The following is a 7964-nucleotide window of genomic DNA, read 5'->3' on the forward strand; positions in this document are numbered from 1 at the left end:
CTGGAGGCTGGAAGTCCAAGATGGAAGTGCCTGCAGAGTTGAGTTCTGAGACCTCTGTGGCTTGCATTTAGCCACAGTCTTGTTGCCTCTTCACATGTCAAGTCCTCTGGTGTCTATAAGGACACCAGTTGTGTTGCATTAGGGCTTCGCCTTAACATCCTTGTCTAAAAAAACTAAATTCTTACGTGCTAGTTCACTCCCCAAATGCCTGCAACAGCTGTGACTGTGCTAAAGGAGCCTGGCACTCTAGGTGACAGGGGCCGATTACTAGAGCCATCACAGACGCCCCCAGAGCGCACATTAGCAGTAGGCAGCCGAACCCCAGCACTCTGACAAAGGCATGCAAATGTCCCAGGCAGCTTCTTAAGAGCTAGGCCTAATGCCCACCTCCTGCCTCATTTTAATTCAGTCACCTCTTTAAGAGATGTAAATACATTCTGGAGTGTGGGGGTTGGGACTTTAACATATAGATTGGAGGACACAATTCAGTTCAGAACACCTGGTTAAGGGGTAGCCACTTGGGTGAATTTGGATTGCAGGCAGGATAGGATGGCAAGCTTCAGGCTCCACTTGGCATTATACTGAAGCAATGGAGGACTACCGATTCTACTGGGTTTTTTTGGAGGTTTCACAGCATTTATTGTAAAGCACAAAACAAGCATTTTAAAAATGCAAGTATACATTGAAAAAGTACATTTATACCACGAAGCACTGACCACATAATAGTTGCAAAGATATTTGCTGGAATATGTACATCTATACTAAATACTAACACCATTTTCATTTTTTTTTTTTTTTTTTTTTGACAGGCAGAGTGGACAGAGAGAGAGACAGAGAGAAAGGTCTTCCTTTTTGCCATTGGTTCACCCTCCAATGGCCGCTGCAGCCAGCGCATCATGCTGATCCGAAGCCAGGAGCCAGGTGCTTCTCCTGGTCTCCCATGCAGGTGCAGGGCCCAAGGACTTGGGCCATCCTCCACTGCCTTCCCGGGCCATAGCAGAGAGCTGGCCTGGAAGAGGGGCAACCGGGATAGAATCCGGTGCCCCAACCGGGACTAGAACCCGGTGTGCCGGCGCCGCAAGGCGGAGGATGAGCCTGTTAAGCCACGGCGCCGGCCACCATTTTCATTTCTACACAGAAATAATAATCACCTATCAGTAGTAATAGATATTTTGTACATTTAAAAAAAAAAAAAACACTTTTAAACCAGAAACGAAGATCATGAAGCCATCTACATCCATTTTTTTTTAAAGATTTATTTATTTATTTGAAAGAGTTACACAGAGAGGAGAGGCAGAGAGAGAGAGAGGTCTTCCATCCATTGGTTCACTCCCCAGATGGCCACAACAGCCCAAGATGCACCGATTCTAAGTCAGGAGCCAGGAGCTTGCTCTGGGTCTCCCACGCAGGCGCAGGGGTCCAAGGACTTGTGCCATCTTGTACTGTTTTCCCAGGCCATAGCAGAGAGCTGGATTGGAAGTGGAGCAGTCGGGACTTGAACCGGCGCCCATTTGGGATGCCGGCACTGCAGGCAGTGGCTTTACCCGCTAAGCCACAGCGCTGGCCTCTGCATCCGCATCTGTATATTTAACAAAGGTTTTTTTGCCCCACCCAATGAAGCAAATACTGTATTGTCCACTTCTTACTATTGGTCCTAAGGTGCCGGAGGATACTGTGGCATTCCCTGGGGACTTGTCTGGGCCTAGTAAACTGTCATCTATGGTACTCAGTCCAGGCTGCACTATAATCTGGCTGAACACCTGATGGAGCACCAGTAGGAGCAGGAACTGCTTGACCTTGCTTCTTGTAATATTCCTCCCAAGCCTTTGAATAGTCTTATGTCTGCCCTTGTTGACCCATTTTCTTGTAGTACTCTTCCCAAGCCTTTGTGTAATCAACCTGTCCAGCTAGAGCTGGATTCTGCTAATCTCCTTGTCCATTAGTTTGGGTTGTAGTCGGTGCACCTGCAGGAGCTGCAGGTGGTGGCTGTGCTTGCTGTTGATAATAGCATCATAAGCATTCTAAGCTGAATTTGGGTCCGTTCCTACCTTAGCTGGATCACGAGGAGCCTGTTGCTGCCAGCGTAGATATGCATTTCCCCACCCCTGGGGAGTGTATGGAGCTGGAGGACCATGAGGAGCTGGGCCAGGTGGTCCTGGATTATAAAGTGCAGGATTATATGGTCCCATTGGGGTTCAAGGCCCATGGGGTACAGGCAGCCCGAAAGGATTTATTGGGTCACCCATCTTTTCTTCTGTGAGTTGCTAAGCATACATAGTCTATTTGCTGTGGAGTGCCACGAATTGTAAATAACTTCATATTGGGATCTGCATTAGGTGGAGGGTTTCTCTGAAGTTGTATTCTTGCCCCAGACTTAAGCTTTTATGGTTTCACCTCCTTTTCCTATTATTATTCCAGTTTTCCCAGTTGGCACAATGAAATTAACTTCCTGTAGTCCACCAGGTGGTGCCATGTCCCAGCTGCCTTGCCCTCTACTTCCTGGACCACCAGGTCCAGGTGCACTAGGATTCCCAGCCTGAACACTTTGAAGCAGGTCCCTAGTAATCTCTGCAGTACCTTGGCATCGATCTGGAGGTCCTGTTATTTGTGCTATTCTATCAGGTGTTGTTCCATCATCAGGCTTAAACTTAATTTGAACACCAGCATCACTTTGTATTTTTTTATCATCTCTCCACTTCTTCCTATAACAATGCCAACAGCAAATCATGGAAAAAATATGGAATGCTTCACGAATTTGAGTGTCATCCTTGCGCAAGGGTCGTGCTAATCTCTGCATCATTCCAATTTTAGTATATGTGCTGCCGAAACGAGCACTCTATCTGGTTTCTACCTGCTTTTGTAACAAAGCACAAATTTAGCATTTAACATTGTTTTAATGATGTCAATTTTTTTAAGATGTATTGATTTATTTGAAAGAGTTGCAGAGGGAGAGAGAGAGCTTCCATCTGCTGGTTCACTCTCCAAATGGCCACAACTGCCAGGGCTGGGCCAGGCAGAAGCCAGGAACCTGGAACTTGTGGGTGGCAAAGACCTAAGCATTTGGTCCATCTTGGGCTGCTTTTCCCAGGCAAAGCAGGGAGCTGGATCGTGGAGAGGCCGGAACTGGAACTGGTGCCCAAATTGGATGCTGGTGTTGCAGGGGCTGCTTTACCCACTATGCCATAATACCTGCCCCTACCAATTTATTATCTTACAGTTCAGGAAGTCAGAAGTGCAAACAGAGGTCGCCGACCTAAAATCAAAGTGTTGGCAGGACTACAATCCTTTTGGGGGCTCTAGGGGAGGTTTCTTTGCCTTTTCCAGTTTCTAAAGGCCTCTACATCTCTTGAAGGGTGACTCCCTTCCTCACCTTCTAGCCAGCAATGGTGGGTTGAGGCCTCATGTGCATCTCTCTGAATTATCCCTTCTGCTGCTTCACCTGTGTTAGATCTGCCCCACTTACGTAAATGAAAATAATCTCCTCATGGCAAGGTCAACTGATCAGTAATGAATTGCATCTGCAGGGGATCAGTGTTGTGGCTTAGCAGGTAAAGCCACCGCCTTCGACACAGACATCCCATATGGGTGCTGGTTTGTGTCCAGGCTGCTACACTTCCAATCCAAAGCAGTGAAAGATGGCCCAAGTGTTTGGGCCTCCGCCACCATCGGCGTCCCAGATGAAGCTCCTGGTTTCTGGCTCTGCTCTGGCCATTGTAGCCATCTGGGGAGTGAAACAGTGGATAGAGGATTCTGACTTTCAAATAAATAAATAGATTTACAAAAAAAAGTCATCTGCAGCTTAGATTCCTTTTTGCCAGGTGGGCTATCATTCACAGTTCCAAGGATTCAGATAGGGACATCCTTGTGGTTCATCAGTGTGCCTGCCAGAACCATCCTCAAACAGGCTGACACGGAGGAGTCCTATTTGCCATGGTTATGCTTCTGCAGCTCTGTGTTAAGCCACCTGACATTGCTAGAACGGTCGCACGCTGGAAAAGCTAGGTAAAGAAAATGTAGGGTACCGTAGAAATATGTTAACAGGGTTGCCTAGGAATTGGGACAGAGCTAAGGAGACCATGATTAAACGGAGACATTAAAGGGGAAGGAGGGAGGAGAGAACAGGATATACAGAGATGCAGAGTTGGAGGCACTCAAGAAAAGAAAACGCTCTGTATGACTGGAGGTTAACATATAAGAAAAGAAGCAAGGCAAGAGGCTCAAGAGACAGGCAGGGGCCAGGTCACCGAAGGCATAATCAGTCGTACTGAGGGGTTTGAATTTTATCCCTTTATTTAAAAAGCAATGGAAACAGGGACAAACAGATCTTCCATTTCTGGTTCACTCCCCAAATGTCCACAACTGTCAGGGCTAGACCAGGAGAAAGCCAGGAGTCAGGAACAGAATCCAGGTCTCCCACATGGGTGACAGGAATGCAACTACTTGAACCATCGCCACCTGCTGCCTCCCAGGCTGTGCTACGACCCAAAGCCAGGTACTCCACGGGTGTGGAATGTGGTTCCCCAAGAAGCCTCTTAATCATGGAGTCTGATTACTTACCATGTAGTAAGCACAACTGCCTAGATCAATTTAATTCTTGAAAAAGCCCAATGAGCTAAGTGTTATTCCTACGTCTAGTCTGTAGATGAGGCCTGCAAAGAGCTTAAATAACTTGGCCAAGAACACAGAGTAATGCGAGTAATGCATTGCTACAGAGCCTGGATCTGAACTCAGGGCTCTTTAGTTCCAAAGCCCAATTTCATAAGCATTTGTCCTTGAAGCAAAATTGATTTTTTAAAAAGACACTTGAAAGTCATTGTTACTGGGGCCTGTGCTGTGGCACAGTGGGTTAAAGGCCCAGCCTGCAGCACCAGCATCCCAATTTGGCGTCGGTTCAAGTCCTGGCTGCTCCACTTCCAGTCCAGCTCCCTACTGTGGCCTGGAAAAGCAGTAGAAGATGGCCCAGGTCCTTGGGCCCCTGCACCCACGTGCGAAGACCCGGAAAAAGCTCCTGGCTCCTGGCTTCGGATCGCCACAGCTCCGGCCATTGCGGCCAATTGGGGAATGAAGCTCTCTGCCTCTCTTTCTCTCTCTCTGTAACTCTGACTTTCAAATAAATAAATAAATATTGAAAAAAAAAAAAAAAGAAGAAGAAGAAGAAGTACATCTGTCGTTTGGTTTCTTAACCTCAGCTCTATTGATGTTTTGGGTTGGGTAATTCTTTGTAGGGAAACGGGATGTCCTGTGCATTGTAGAGTATCCCTTACCTCTGCCCAGTAGATGGGAACATCACTGTCACCCTTTCCCAGTTATGGCAACCGGAAATGTCTCCAGACACTGCCCAATGTCTCTGGTACAGAACCACTGTTAGATATTATATTTTTATCTCTCCGTAACATAGTCTGTCCATTTCTCTAAAGAAATGATGTTAAAACCCTGATGATATTTGTAGAAAGGTGACATATTTAAAATAGATTTATAAGGGCCTGTATTGTGGCACAGTGGATTAAACCGCCACCTGCGACACTGGTATCCCATTTCACAGAGTACCTTTTCCAGTCCCAGCTGCTCCACTTCCAATCCAGCTCCCTGCTAATGAGCCTGGGAAAGCAGTGGAGGATGGCCCAAGTGGTTGGGTCTGTGCACCCACATGGGAGACCCGGATGGAGTTCTGGGCTCCTGATTTCCTCTTGGACCAGCCATGGCCATTGCAGCCTTTTGGGGAGTGAAGCAGCATATGGAAGATCTCTCTCCCCCCTCCCCTCCCTCTCCCCCTCTGTCTTTAAAATAAATTAAAAGATAAATAAAATAAAGTTATGAGGTGGGCATTGGCTGCCATGGGCAAGTTGCCACTTGGGACACCTCCACTGCCTTATCAGAGTGTCTGGATCCCAGTTGCTGCTAACATGTATCCTGGGAGGCAGCATTTGATGTCTAAAGTGGGTCTCTTTTTATTTTAACATTTATTTATTTATTTGAGAGGCAGAGTTAGAGAGAGAGAAATCTTCCATCTGCTGCTTCACTCCCCAAATGGCCACAATAGCTAGTCTGATGCTGGAAGCCAGGAGCTTTTTCGGGTCTCCCACGTGGGTGCAGAGGCCCAAGGACTTGGGCCATCTTCCACTGCTTTCCCAGACCATAGCAGAGAGCTGGATCAAAAGAAGAACCGCCGGGAGACTAACTGGTGCCCATATGGGATGCTGGTGCCACAGGTGGAGGCTTAACCTATCACTCCACACAGCACCAGTCCCCAAAGTGGATCTTTGTAACCCATGTGAGGGACCTAGATTGAGTTCATGGCTTCTGACGGCAGCCTGACCCAGCCTTGACTTGTGGGTCTTTAGGGATAGCAGATCTATCTATGTATTCATTATGGTTATTTGAAAATCAAAGTTACAGAAACAGAGTGAGAAACAGATCTTCCATCTGCAGGTTCATTCCCTAGATGGCCACAATGGCTAGCGCTGGGCCAGGCCAAAGCCAGGAGCCAGGAGCTACATCTGGATTTCCCACATGGATGGCAGGGACGCAAACACTTGGGCCATCTTCTGCTGCTTTCCCAAGCTATTAGCAGGGAGCTGGATCAGAAGTGGAACAGCTGGGACACAAACTGACACTCATATGGGATGCCGACATCTCAGGCAGCCTACTATACCACACTCCAACCCCAATGAACACATTTTTAATAAAGTAAATGTTAGAAGTGAAGCAATTTGCCCAGCATCATCAGCTGTATTAGTCTGCTAGGGCTCCCATAACAAAGTTGAGACCAGCCAGGGGGGCTGGGAGTGTGGGGGCTCCTGCACACACAGGAAGAATGTCCTTCACAAGCAGGCTGCCAGCTGTGGCTGCAAAGCCTGTCTCCAGGACAACCGGCATCTCCCCCACTAATAGCTTCTTGTGCTGCCTGTGTGACCTTGCGGCCTTAAATGACACCTTCAGGGTGGGTGCAGTCTCACCCACAGCTGGCAGGGGAAGGGGCTGAGCCCCTGGGGAGGGTCAGGCTGGTTCCAGGAGATCCAGGCTATCTTGTGTGACCTTGTGGCCTTAAATCACACCTTCAGGGTGGCTGCAATCTTTCACCCAGAGCTAGCAGAGGAGGGGGTCTGAGTCATTAAGAAGACAGTCTCCAGGAGACTCCCTCCCATCTCCGTGAGCCCCAAGCCAATCAACATGTGTATGTGAAACCCCCTGTTCAGTGGGCACCCCGATAGGATGACCCAGTGGACAGATAGTAATGCCTTAAAAACCCGGGACACTTCCTTGAAGCCAGTGTCCCGCTCAGGCACTCTGCCTGGGCTCTTCTCGGACCAGACGCTTTCTCTGTCGCTTGCTGATCGAATAAAAGTTTCTGCCTCTTTGCAAATTGTTTCCAGGCTTTTTATTTCTATACTAAGCTGAGCAAAAGAACCCATGAGACTCGCTCCAGCAACTGCCCTCCCCTCCGTGACAGGTAACAGAAGCATCACAAGAGTGAGTGGCTTAAGCAATAATTTCTTTCCTCACAGTTCCAGGTCTAGAAATCTAAGATCAAGGTGTCAGCAAGGATGGTTTCTTCTCAGGCCTCTCTTCTGGGCTTGCTTCTTGATCACGTGATATTCTCCCTCCCTGCCTGTGTCCTAACAGCGTTTTCTTAGGACACACCAGTCAGACTGGATTAGGGTCCACCCTGATGAGCTCATTTCAACTGAGTCACCTCTCTAAAGACCCCATTTCTAAACGCAGTCACATTCCTTACCATTTCCACATATGAATTTTGGGCCGGACAGGATTCAGCCAAGAACACCGAGTTGAAGTCTTCTTTCCTCTCTCACTTCCTTTCCTCCGGTGTGTACTGAGCACCTGCTACGTGCCACATGCTCTGCAAAGTGCTAGCAGTGATAAGCAATAGATGTGGTCTCTGCCTCGTATGCTGTGCAGTGAGGCAGGGAAGACAGAAACTTCAAAAGCAGTAACAAACGTCACGC

At 48.0% G+C, this 7964-nt stretch overlaps 1 non-coding gene and 1 pseudogene across 1 annotated transcript; both read right to left on the reverse strand.

The window, feature by feature from the left end:
• Positions 1 to 1654: 1654 nt before the first annotated feature.
• LOC133752879 (far upstream element-binding protein 1-like) lies at positions 1655 to 2724 on the reverse strand (annotated as a pseudogene).
• Positions 2725 to 2731: 7 nt separating this feature from the next.
• Positions 2732 to 2835, reverse strand: LOC133753865 (U6 spliceosomal RNA). The gene has a single exon (XR_009865106.1). It is a non-coding gene; the product is annotated as a U6 spliceosomal RNA (small nuclear RNA).
• Between the last annotated feature and the right edge of the window lie 5129 nt (positions 2836 to 7964).

This window comes from Lepus europaeus, chromosome X (genome assembly GCF_033115175.1).
Source record: "Lepus europaeus isolate LE1 chromosome X, mLepTim1.pri, whole genome shotgun sequence".
Classification (NCBI taxonomy): domain Eukaryota; kingdom Metazoa; phylum Chordata; class Mammalia; order Lagomorpha; family Leporidae; genus Lepus; species Lepus europaeus.